This window comes from Acromyrmex echinatior, chromosome 12 (genome assembly GCF_024713525.1).
Source record: "Acromyrmex echinatior isolate Ae372 chromosome 12, ASM2471352v2, whole genome shotgun sequence".
Taxonomy (NCBI): Eukaryota; Metazoa; Arthropoda; class Insecta; order Hymenoptera; family Formicidae; genus Acromyrmex; species Acromyrmex echinatior.
In genome coordinates this window covers 8550196-8562500 of record NC_141863.1, presented here as the reverse complement: position 1 = coordinate 8562500, position 12305 = coordinate 8550196, and the positions used below count along the sequence as shown (strand labels likewise).

General features: G+C 31.0%; 1 protein-coding gene across 27 annotated transcripts in view; it reads left to right on the top strand.

The window, feature by feature from the left end:
• Window positions 1-2626, top strand: part of Liprin-alpha (PTPRF interacting protein alpha) — a 263962-nt gene extending 261336 nt beyond the window's left edge. For all 27 annotated transcript variants that reach the window (XM_087412073.1, XM_087412090.1, XM_087412088.1 and 24 more), the window contains one exon: window positions 1-2626. This exon is cut by the window's left edge and continues 7280 nt beyond it. The gene's annotated coding sequence lies outside the window, so the exon portion shown is untranslated.
• Window positions 2627-12305: the final 9679 nt, after the last annotated feature.

Genomic DNA, 12305 nt, shown 5'->3' with positions numbered 1-12305 from the left:
TGGACTTTATTTATGGACTTTATTGAATTGGACTTTATTTATCATGTTTCCATTATATCATGTTTCCGTTGTAAATGAAGTGTTTTTCAAAAGATTTATATTGAATATATTTATATTGATTATTATAAATTTGATTGATTTTATATAGAAATGACAAATGTTAAAATAAAATAAAAGGAGAAAAAGAAAATGCCGAAGAGAGACTCGAATCAGCGAGAAGTTACAAGAACCCGTTGTGACACTGAACTCATTGAAACTTGCTAAACGTTCAGTGTACATACCCCGCTCAGAATTTTTTAATATCGATTTTCTCGACAATGGTCGAGAAGCGCATCTTACTGCCAAAATAATGTCTGGGTGATACACTTCGTACCATAAGTTAGAAATTTTTCTAAAAATTCCGGACGTCTGACCATCTCCTGTCATAAATAATAATAGAAATTATAAAAATGAAGTAGTTTTTGACTTGTGCGATTAAGCAGTTAAAGTTAGTTTATAATTCAAAAAATTATTGCAGCCTCAATATTTTCATCAGGATTTTTACTCTACTTTACCTCTAGAATATGTTGTAAAAGTATTGTGAGGTGGTTGAGAGACATCCTGTATTCATTTATATATACATATTATAAAAAAAACTTTTCCAAATAGCAAGATGATGTTATCTGTCGTTATTTTTATAACAAAATGGTGACAAATAGCGTCAGCTGCTATCTGGGTTTTTCCATAATCACAATTTTTGAAATTTCAAAATCGTTGACATTTTAAAACAAAATCATGTAATTTATTTTACATAAATTGCTTTTCTACAAATAAGTATTCATGTTAAGAATTAAATTATTTTAAAGTGAATAATTTATGAAATATAGTATACCATTTTATTCTAATATTTCGACAAGATATTGAATATCATGTAGGATATTCACTTTTCGATGATTTTACCTTAATACTATTATATAGAAAATAAGAACAAGTATAAGAGATATTTTATAAATATATAGATATAAATTGATTGTGAAAAAATTATAAAATGTACATGATTGCATTTAAAAAATTGTTATTATACAGGGTATCCTTAATCTACAGGATCATCTCTACCGTGAACTGGTAGAACGGGTTGATCAAAAAGACCTTTATTATTTTACAATTTTCGCAATACTTTAGAAGACATTAGTTTCTAAAATCACTGGATAAGCATATATTCGCGCGATGTACTACTATATATACACCCATCTATCATCGCCACTTGTCGCGCGGGGACTGCCTAGTAGGCGCGCGTACACTGGACGTAAAAACGCCGCGTGGCAAATTGCGACGCGGTAACCAATGAACATGTTAGGAGCTGTAAGCTTATTGGCTACCTTGTCATATTTTGCCGCGCGGTATTTCCGCGTTCAGTGTGCAGGAGCATTATAACTCAAACAGCGCGCCTATTAAGCAGTCGTTGGGTGTTTTCTAACAAGAGGCACAGATGACAAAGATGACATAGTGATCATTTCAACTTTGTTTAACATTGAACAAATAACAAAGTAATGATTTACTCTGTTATACTATGTCATCTGTGTCATCTCTTGTAGGAAAGCTCCATAAAACAAAGAACATAATTATATATATTAAAATATATCATATAACATCTATAAAAATAATAGTAGAGATAACTACTGTTATATAATATCACATGTATAAGATGAAAATGCTCTAGAGCGCCATTCGAAAGTTTGACAACCATGAATCAGACTTTGTGTTTGATTATGCTCTTCTGCTGTATTCAATTGTGTATTGTTGTTAGATGTTGTTGAAAAGCACCATGTTCGACATATTGATTGTGTGTCGTCTAAAGCCTTGATAGAAAGCACCCGCTTCTGCTGTGTCCAATTGTGCCGTGGCGTGTTGCTGTTGGAAAGCGCAATGTCCAACACCGTGCCGATGTATGTTGTCTAAAACCTATTATCTGCGCAACAAGCGACCGTGATCAATAGGCGTATAGTTGGCGGTAGTCCGCGCAGATATGTGCTGTTATTCAGTGATCTTTGGAAATTAATATCTCCTAAAGTATAAATTGCAAAATGATAAAGAATTTTTTAATTCAGTTCGATTTACTCTACCTGTTCACGAGAGGTGGTCCCATCATAGTTCGGGGACACCCTGTATGTTATTAGACTGTTGCACTTGTACAAAAGTAGAAAATTGTCATTCTATTTCGTTATGTGTATACGAAAATATTTAATTATTCTATAAATCAAAATATTACAAAATTATATGATGTAATTTTCAAATTTTTTATTAACATTTTTTAATATTATTTTTTATTAATACTTTTATGTAGAATTTTTATCTTATTTTTTACATATATTTAAGTCACTTTTTTACTTGTATTATAGGACACCCTGTATATACACAAAAGCGCGCTGCTATGTTTCTGTATCTATAATATCAGATGATATAGAGCTAAAAAAATTCTGTACAAAAATTATCAGTTATTTATTTGATGAAACTCCTATTTAGGGGAGCCTCTTCCAATCATCTTGATGTTGACACATATGTTGTCAAGATCATTACTTTCGGTAACATTTAAAAGGTTTTAACCATCACCAATTGTTTATTAAAAAATTATTAACAAAAGAAAAAATTATTAACAAAAAAATAGAACATGATTTTTGGTTGTAAACTCATGTTGAATTTCACATTTTGCACGAATTCGTACATTTTATATATTAAATTAAATGTTGACCTTACTAAATGAATGAGTCAGTACACTAAAAACAATAGATTCTACAATTAGACAGAATTCTACTCAAGGTAAGGCATATTAAATTAAAGAATGGGACAAAGAATGGAAGTAACGCGTTACTTGTAACACACTGTTACCGTATTAGAAATTACATTTTCAGTAACAGGCTAGGTTAAAACAAACGGTATTATTTTTTTGATAAACTGTAACAACTGTAACGTAATTTGTTTTATAATGGTAGCGAATTTTATAATTACTTGTATCGTTACTTTTTCAATTTCTGAATTTATTTATAATATAAATTTTATCTATTCAATCTTCAACCTTTGGTCAGTATTTATTATTTGTTCTTACTACAAGACCATTTTTAGTGTCTTAAGATTTTAATATAACTCTGTGATTGGTTTATGACATCTTAAGTGGATGCTGGAGTTTATTCTATTTTACCATTTAATTTTAAAATTCTTTAATATTTTCATTGTATTTATAGATTTAAAAATTCTTTTCTATATTATTAATGTATTGACAAAAATATAGCGCGGAAGCAATAATTTTACACGAAAAATGGGAAAAACATTGAAAAATTATAATCTTTTTTATCGGCTTCTGGACATATAACAACATTTGTTTCATATAAAAGTTTTATATTTTGTACGTATGAAACAAGCTTAGATTATACTATAGATTAAATGAAAGAACGCTACTATGCTTGTAGAAATGAGTTAGGCGCTTTAGTATAAGGAAATTTGAAAATTTGTGAATATATGCGTATCATGTCAATGTAGTAGTATGTTCCTATGCAACAATTTAGGTGTTCAAAAGATGTCTCGTTCGTTATATATGGATGTATGTCCTAAAGACATCCAGTAAATGTCTTTCGTATGTATAATGTATCGCTCCCGAAAAAGTCTAATAGACGTCATTAGTACACCCAATCCTCAATGGAACAGAAAATTAATTCTTAAAATAATGTTCTTTTTCTATACACAAATTTCTGGCAGAAAGAAAAGGATATCGAATAGTTGTCAACAAGATTTGAGAACTATAAAAGAATTATTAATTTTCATATTGGAGCCCAAGCATGGGAACTCATCTTCAAGGCATTATCTTATTATCATTTTATTAAAAAAAGAGTAAAAATTTTTCTCTGAAAAGTCTTATCATACTGTGCCTTTTATGCTGTTTGATGTAGTTTTTTAGATACAAGTAATTGAACTTCTCTCTGAGTCCTTCTAGTAGCAATGTCGCGCACTGCTTGAAAATTGGAAATATTGACGATGTACATTTCGGACATGCCTAAAATGTCTATGTAAATAAATTTAGTATAAGACATTTAAATAGACATCCCACAGCGACGTAAACGGGATTTTTCTATACATATTTCGGACGTCCAAGGACGTCGAATTGTTGCTTGGATAGTGACGTGTCGATATACAGTAAATTGTATATGTGTATAAGTTTGATTGATAAAACAGCGATTTTCTGGAATCCAGAATTCTCCTTAAGAGTGCTATAAACCAATCACAGTGCTCTATTAACATAAGAATAAATTTTAATACTAGTCTTTAAATTTGAAAGTGATGTATTACAAAATTTAAAAATATGAAAAATATCACTTCAGTCGAATTATGTTTCAAGACTGAAAATCAATATGTGGTGTGTAAAATTGGATATGAATATGTATTGGATATGAATATGTATTCACACCGAAATATTATTATATACAATGTTCCAGTACAAACCGAAAAAGCATTTTCTTTTTTGGTTGTGTTTTCACATATTGAGTGTTTTTATTTTGTTTTTATATATATTAATATTTAAACACAAAATATTGCAAAATTTTTTAGACTGACCTTCCAATTTCATTATTTAAAGACTAACCAAAAAGTAACAAATCGTTACTTTTTAAGTAACGATAACGAGCTAAGGATCATTTATATTGACCGCAATTGGTTAATCACAATCGAATGTGAGAAGAATGAAGTCGATTATTTTTCTCGCATTCGATTGTGTGAATGGTCACTTTCTTAGCTTACGGCATAAGTTAACAGTTGGGATCAGTATAAATAAGTCTTTATTTTTTAGAATCAATGACTAGTAATCATAATTCATCATCAAATCATGTTACTTATTAATTATTTATTTTTTACTTATTAATTACTTTTTCGACTCCCCCGCAACATATCAGCTGAAAGCCTTAAGTACGGAGGAGAATATTTGGTGAATCACCTCATGCAACTCATCTGGGCACACGAAACCATCCTTGAATGGAAGAAAAGCATCATCATCTTATTACATAAGAGAGGAAATAAGACGGAGTGCAGGAACTACCAGGGAATTACTCCTTGATAGCATATACAAGGTATGATCGAACTTTCTGCTCAGTCAAGTCATGCCTTTTGCAAAGGGAATCATCGGCAATATCATTGTGAGTTCCGTGGTGATAGATCAACGTTAGACCAGCTCTTTATCATATGACAACTCATAGAAAAATGTTGGAAGTTTAATAAAGACTTACATAATCTGTTTATAGATTTTAAGCAGGCGTACGATAGTGTACTTAAAGTACGCCTATGGAAGTCAATGGAAGAGCTAAGTATCTTCTAAAAAATTGGTAAAAAAAGGTTAATAAGGATATCGATAGAAAGTTCGCGAAACAGTATCAGGATTGAGGAAGAGTACAGTGAGGTATTTATAAATACTGAAGCAGAGAAATGCACTGTCTCCGTTTCTATTTAACATAGCGCTAGAAAAAGCTATAAGAGCAGTCCATACTGATACAAAATATTCGGACCACATGGACCGAATCTTTTATTGACATATGCCGACGATATAGATGTGGTAGGAATAACATAATTAGAGTTAAGGGGAACTTTATTCTGCTAGAAGAAGTAAAACGGGCTTGAATATCAATGAAAATAAGACAAAGTATTTACATCTCACAAGGAACGCACGAGACAGAGTGAAGCAAAAGGTCACTATGGGTGAATATAATTTTGAAGTCACAGTCATTTAAATATCTAGGAGCTATTATAACCGCTGGCATTGATATGAAAGCGGAAATTAAGCAGCGGATCATCCAGGGTAACAGATACCTCTACACTCTCAGCCCCTGTTGAAGTCGAGGCACCTCTCCCATGGCTCCAAAATTCGAATTATAAGACCATAATACGCCTGATGATACTATATATAAGCAAAACATGAACTTTCATAAAACAAGATAACACACAATTCCTCAGAAGATTCGAAAGGAAAGCATTAAGAAAGATTTATAGCCTGAATTGAAAATACAATACAGATCATCCAAGGTTCAGAACAAATGTTGATCTTGCAAAGATATACAAAAGCCAAGGACAAGAACTAAAATTTAGTAGGCTGAGATGAACAGGTTATATCTAAAGATAGATTGATAAAGATCCTATCGAAAGAGATGTCAAATGATAGGAAACTACCAAGAAAACCAAGGATCAAATAGAGATACAATATCCAACAATACTTCACCATCCTGGAAATCGATGTACATACTTGGACAGCTAAGGACCGTACTAAATGGAGGCAGATAGCGGCAGTCAAAATCCACTCCGGATTATAGTTCTACAGAGTAGTAATAGTAATAGTAGTAGTAATAGTAGTAGTAGTAGTAGTAGTAGTAGTAGTAGTAGTAGTAGTAGTAGTAGTAGTAGTAGTAGTAGTAGTAGTAGTAGTAGTAGTGGTAGTAGTAGTAGTAGTAGTGATAGTAGTAGTAGTAGTAGTAGTAGTAGTAGTAGTAGTAATAGTAGTAGTAGTAGTAATAGTAGTGGTAGTAGTAGTAGTAATAGTGATAGCAGCAGCAGCAGCAGCAGCAGCAGCAGCAGCAGCAGCAGCAGCAGCAGCAGCAGCAGCAGTAGTAGTAGTAGTAGTAGTAGTAGTAGTAGTAGTAGTAGTAGTAGTAGTAGTAGTAGTAGTAGTAGTAGTAGTAGTAGTAGTAGTAATAGTAGTAGTAGTAGTGGTAGTAGTAGTAGTAATAGTGATAGTAGCAGTAGTAGTAGTAGTAGTAGTAGTAGTAATTACTTTTTCGACTCGGTAACGAGTAATTAGTAAAAACTTTCCATTAAGAAAGGGTATTTAAAAAATGACAATTTCGACCCTCAAGTTATATTTGAATGAATCTTGAAAAATCACTGTTTGAGTCCTCAAAAGATACAAAATAGCAATTTTTTATCCGAGGAGTAATAGGAACATTGCTAGAATAGCTTAAGTATAGTCAAAAATGCCATTATTTACATATACGATTAATAATTAAAGAAGAAACATGATTTTAATCAGAAATGTAAGTATATCCTGCATATAAAGATCGAACTTTAGGACTATTCAGGATCATGTCATACAGTCCGCTTAGCATTTGCAGAGATCATTATCTAACAATGTGTCATTCCTATGATATTTATTGACCCTCTTTGCGCGCATACATTTGTGTTTGTGATACAAATATAGTGTGAACGAATTTACATTTTATCTGCATTTTCATCAGACTCTGATACTAATAATGATTTTTCCTGAAAATAACTGTCGAGAAATTGAACAAGGACCGAAATATCTTCTTGGACCCAAGCTTTACCGAAAAATTACACTCGATAAAACTCGATTTCAACATCTCGATTTATATTCAATTCTTCGATGGTTATTTTCAGAAAAAAATCATTATCAGTATCATCAGATTCTAAATACAAATGTAAATGAAATTCGTCTCACTTCATCTACATCACACACACACACACACACACACACACGCGCGCGCGCGCGTGCGCAATTACGAATGCACGAACAATTACATAGCAAAAAATGTTTGGAATCAATAAATACCTACAATAAGAATAACGAACTGTGGAGTTCTGATCTTTGAGGGATGTTAGGCGGACTGTATCTCCACGTAGTACTTCTTGAATAGTGTTAAAGTAATCTGCGATCTTTACATACAGAATGTATTTACATTTCTGGCTAAAATCATGGTTTTTAAATTATTTACTATATACAGTGAATAATGTAATTTTTGTTATATTTAAGTCATTCTAGCAATGTTCCCATCATTTTCCGGATAAACGGATTGTTATTTGTCTTTTGAGAAGCCAAACAATGATTTTTTTCAGGTTTATTCAGATGTAACTTGAAGGCAAAATCCAAAGGCAAAAAAAAATGAATCAAAAAATTATTTAACACCTTTTTATTAAATAGATAAATCTGCAATATGCTAAAAAATAATGAAAACGGAAAAGATTAGACAGATTCCTACGCAAGATAGGACATATCATGTATCAAAAAGCTCAAACAAAATTATAACGTAGCTGACATTAATAAGCATTCATTCATATTCTTTTCTTTAATCACGATAAAAATAATTATTTCCTTAGCATTTTTTCTTAATTAGAAATTAATAATAATTAGAAATTAATATGATAGGCGGGAAAGGAACTCTATTCTGCAATCTCTTCTCCCCGTCTGCGCCCGTACATACTGGAGGGCTTCGCTCTCTCAAACCTTCCAGTCGTAATACACTTTAATATTTAATTCTTCAATGGTTTTTTCACTTGAGATGAAAATACGTAAATGCAGATTTTAGATGAGCTTATAATAAAAAATATTCTATTTTTGAAACTTCTTTTGTTAATAACTTTCTAATAAACAACAAATGATGACTGAAACCTTATAAATATTACTCAGTGTTATGATCTTAACAATGTATGTCAAGATAATTGGAGCAGCTCCCCTAAACAAGAGTCTTTTTATATTTACAAGTACAGTATTTAATTTCTTGTTAATTTGATGAATTTTGGACATTTTCAACATGATGTATACTGTGCTAGACTATATGTATTAGCGCGTAATGTATGTACATTGTAATTATATGCGAGCAAAAAGATTGCAATTGATGCTCGCTTTTTTATTTACTAAAAAGATTAAGAAGGGACATTTTATACTGCAAGATATTTGCAAATACAGTAAAAAAAAATATGTGTTAGTAAACGTCGTTCCGTTTTACACTTACAATGTTTGTAAGCATTTGTCCTTATTTAATATTTGACACATAACAAGGATGAACTTACAGCATGTAAGCGTGAAAATGAAACGCATTCAATGTATTGTAAGATTAGACGTCTTCAATTATATTTTGTAAATGAGGTTACTGATCAATTTTATGCGTATTGTTCATTATAATAATTGGATTTAATATTCATGGACAATGGCGAATATCCATTATCGTAGACATCATTGTGCTGCTGTTTTACTTTGCGTATATATAGTTAATAGTATGGTCGGTAGCGAAACAATGCAAGGCGTATAGTAATCGTAATAAAAAAACTGTACAAGTATGCAAAGAAGGAGTTAACCGTAGCTACGATTAAGATTATGTAGAAATAATGTTGCTGAAGACAATGATCGCAATGGTAATTATTATTATACGACAGACATCATGTAAAGCTGAAGATGTGGCGAAAGACTGAGACATTAATGGTGATTGTAATAACTAATCAAGATAAAAAAAGAAGAAAGACGATTACAATAATGATGATAAGTTATAAATACAGATGTTGTTAATATTGTTGATATTTGAGCAATCATTATTGTTGATGTTCGTTTCTCATGAATTGTAACTCTTCTCGCAAACTGTTTATTCATTGTAGACTTCATGGCTTTGCACGACCTTCCGAACGGGTGTAAATGTACCAAATAGTTTCTACCAAAGACTTTATATCGAGTGTACATGCATTGATTTGTCGATTAGACATACGCAGAAAATACAACATCGATGCTTCCGATGAGATGTAATATCTCAGATAGTCAAATCTGTCAAAAAGCAAATTTTGCAGACAATGTCTATCTTATCAGACAGGTTTTGATAGTAAAATATCAGTAAAATTAAAGAAAATGTACATATAGATTATGATTAACTGCAGAAGCCAAACAAAATCTACCATTTCAAAATATCTACATAAATATGTTTCATTTAAATAATTAAGACAAACTTTGTTTTTTGATTTTTATTGAAAATCGATTGCCAGATTGTGTCAACTGACTCTCTGATAGAATATGATCGAGCTTAATGTAGTTCTGGATCTGTGTACATTCTACTGTAATACTCTGCTCGAATCTGCTGACAAATTGCCAGCATATTGTTAATATTTTGTTTAAAAAATCTAACTCTAACTAGAATATTAATCAAAAGCACGTATCAAAAGAATTTTATGTATATTATGTTCTCGATATACGCAGTACGTTTGAAAAATTTCTAAATAAAAATTTTAAAAAATCAACGAATTTAGATATCAGTTTTTATTTATATCATAGTCCTCTTTTGCCTCTCAATACATGCAATAGGACAGGGTACAATGATTGGAAGCTATATTATAATATCACACTCTTTTTCTGAAATTGTTTTTAATTAATGCAATTTATTATCTTCGATCGCTGGTACATCGCCAACAACTTCTTTTAGGCATAATTATTAGGAAATAAAAAAGTGAAAGGGCCGAAATAAGTATAAAAGATTATTATAATTCGTCGTTGATCAGAAACTGCCAGATGATCCTAGAGCTACGAGTACAGACACATTATCGTGCAGAGTACATCAATTTCTATGAATTTTCAAATCGCGTCGAACGCATTCAATAGTTGTCGTTTCAGAAGTTGTTTCAAATTCTTTAAATAAGATGCCGAATTTACAGTTTGGCTTAGAGATACAAGTTTGCATAATAATAAACGCTTGACTACACAATTAGAATGATCTCGCAGTTTTTGATTAAATAAATTACAGTAATTTATTACTTTCATATTTATCTGACCTTGCTCCAGCAGATTTTTTTTTATTTTTTAACATAAAATTGTGGAAAATTTTTTGATAATGTAATAACGATCCAAAATGTATATTGGAATGCGTTAACTAAAGGTGATTCCGGAAGAGAAATATAATAGCTTGCAATTATTGTATCGCCGTTTTATTGTGTATATCAAAAACAGAGGCAACTATATAAAAGCTTGATATGAATAAAAAATAAGATAATTATGCACAATGAACGAGCCCGCCTGTTTTCGTCAAATCACTAATTTTAATACGGTTTTAAATAATCAGATATATACGTCATAATCCAAAGTAACGTTATGCTATCTTAATATTGAAATATCGTCATTTTTTCTTTTGTATGGACATACTAAATTAATTCATCGACACATGATATGTGATGTCCATGATCTGTGTAAATTGCAACTCGCATATATTATATATGAATTATTCAATAAAAGCACAAATCATCTTGATAAAAAGTGAAAATGCATATTTACTTATGTATAGAAAAAATAATGAGTAGTGAAAATAAGTATTTTAAATTCCTGGTTTTATATATATATATATATATATATATATATATATATGTATATATATTTTTGAATTAAATAATCTTTATTTTTTGCGGAGTGTCATCAATGGCGTATTTAAAATACAAATCTTTGACGAAAATATATAAGTTTGGACATTCTTAACTTTGCGAATATTCTGTTTCTTGTAATGACAAAAAATAATAGTAAAATTGTACAATATTATCTTTTGTTTTACAAATAAGACATAATGAAAATATTTAACGCTCATCTGCATTTCACGGAACATTCACGAAATCTTTCCACTTTTCCCTTTCGGAAGAGTCTGCAGCAACTTGTAAGATGATTAAATATTATTTTTAACGTATAGTTGATAGTGTCCATAGACATTCCAAAAAGCCTTCCAAAATAAAGTAACCATACTCGTAACTGCATATATATAATTACGTCATAGTTGACTACATGTAGCAGCTTCGAGACGCCTTCTGTGTTTAAATATAAATGTACATATAAGTATGAAAGAATGGAAGAACAGAGGAGAGAGAAAAAGGGGAAAAGAAATAGAGAGAGAGAGAGAGAGAGAGAGAGAGAGAAACTCGTGAAGTCTGGTTTCCGGCTGGTCTATTGAATAGAACTGGAATAAACACATATAAAGGTATCGTCAGCACCGCAATTAATACGGTGTACGGTAGCAAGATTCTAATCCAGCTAGAAATCCAGCAAAAAAATTAATATCGTGTGCTGCCGGCTTAAGATTATTTATGTATGATCTCTACTTTGATATGTTTCTTTCCAAGAATGTTAATTATTATCTCATTATCTCTTGTTTTCTACAATTCTTATATCGCACATTGACTCGGGTAACTTTGATTCGAACAAAATTAATTAATTCAATTTTTTGCGCTGCAACTCATCTGTGCATTTTTATTGCAGTATTTGATATAGATTTACATATTGTCTTCAGCAATACTGAAAAATGTTGGATTACATTGGTACTTGACGACAAAGGATGTGTTCAACTTGACGCTCACAATGCTCATGAAATTATTTCATTCTTGTTGTTTATCAAAGTCAAGTTGTTAAACAAAGACAAATGATGTTCTCGAGCGTTGTGAACGTGTTGGAACGCACCCAAAGTTTTATGCGTCCTAAAAAAATACAAATCATGTAGCAGACTCAATTATCTCTACACATATCGTCAAACATGCGGTTTATAAAGTCTCTTACAATT